This window comes from Notamacropus eugenii, chromosome 6 (assembly GCF_028372415.1).
Source record: "Notamacropus eugenii isolate mMacEug1 chromosome 6, mMacEug1.pri_v2, whole genome shotgun sequence".
Taxonomy (NCBI): domain Eukaryota; kingdom Metazoa; phylum Chordata; class Mammalia; order Diprotodontia; family Macropodidae; genus Notamacropus; species Notamacropus eugenii.
Genome location: NC_092877.1, coordinates 381,926,074 through 381,927,086, shown reverse-complemented (window position 1 = coordinate 381,927,086; position 1,013 = coordinate 381,926,074). Strand labels below are relative to the sequence as shown.

The 1,013-nt window shown below is 41.9% G+C and overlaps 1 non-coding gene across 1 annotated transcript; it reads left to right on the top strand.

Annotated features, from left to right (window-relative positions):
• The first annotated feature begins 611 nt into the window (after window positions 1-611).
• On the top strand, window positions 612-739 carry LOC140512957 (U6atac minor spliceosomal RNA). Its single transcript, XR_011970009.1, has one exon. It is a non-coding gene; the product is annotated as a U6atac minor spliceosomal RNA (small nuclear RNA).
• The last annotated feature ends 274 nt before the right edge of the window (window positions 740-1,013 follow it).

The following is a 1,013-nucleotide window of genomic DNA, read 5'->3' as shown; positions in this document are numbered from 1 at the left end:
TTCTTTCCTTTCCTGAGGGCCATGGTGACCAGGAATACCAGCTGTAATATGAACCACCTCCCTGTCTAGATCTTTTCTTCTCCTGGTGTCATCCTATCTCTCTTTCCTTTTGCAGTAGATTCCTAGAAAGACCCATCTACATCCATTGCCTCCACTTGTCACCTTCCCCTTACTGCCCAACCCTGAACAATTTGACTTCTGACCCTGCCATGCTTTGATTGCAACAGTGATCAGAGGTTATCAGTGATCTCTAAACTGTTACCCTGTGACTTTTTCTCAACCTCATCCAATCTGACCCATCACCCACCCATCTACACCTCCTTCTGGATATTCTCATTCCTTGATTTCTGTAACAAGGTCGTTACCTGTCTGACTGCTCCTTCTTAGCCTCCTTTTCTGAGTCATCAGGAGTCACTGACCACTAAACGTGAATATTCCCTGAGGCAGACCCAGAGCCTGGCCTCTCCTCAGTAGCTCTCTTGGAAATGCTGTCAAACTCCCCTGGATTCAATGGTCATTTTGCAGATGATTCCCATACACACACATATATATGTAAATGTAAAACCAGTATACGTATATGTTTATATACATACAGAGATATGTATAGATGTAGATAGATATATAGGAGAGAAGGTTAGCACTCCCCCTGATAAGGATGGAAGAGGTCCTAGTGGCCTTTCCAACACATATATGATTAAGGCATTGCCACCTACTCTGTGGCATCTAACCATATATAGATTAGATGTTTGAGAAGTGCAGTTTTAAGCTTATTAAAACTTAAAACTACACAAAGACTTTGGCAAAAAATTTGTGAGTGTGTGTGTGTGTATGTGTGTGAACTAAGTGGTCCAAGGACTTAGAGTCCTGAAGACTTGAGTTTCAGTCCTATCTCAGACATTAACTCATTGTGTGACCCTAGGCAAGTAACTTAACCTGTCTCAATCTCAGTTTTTTTCATCTGTTAAACAGGGATGACATTACCAACATACTCACAGGGTCAACAGGTAAATCAA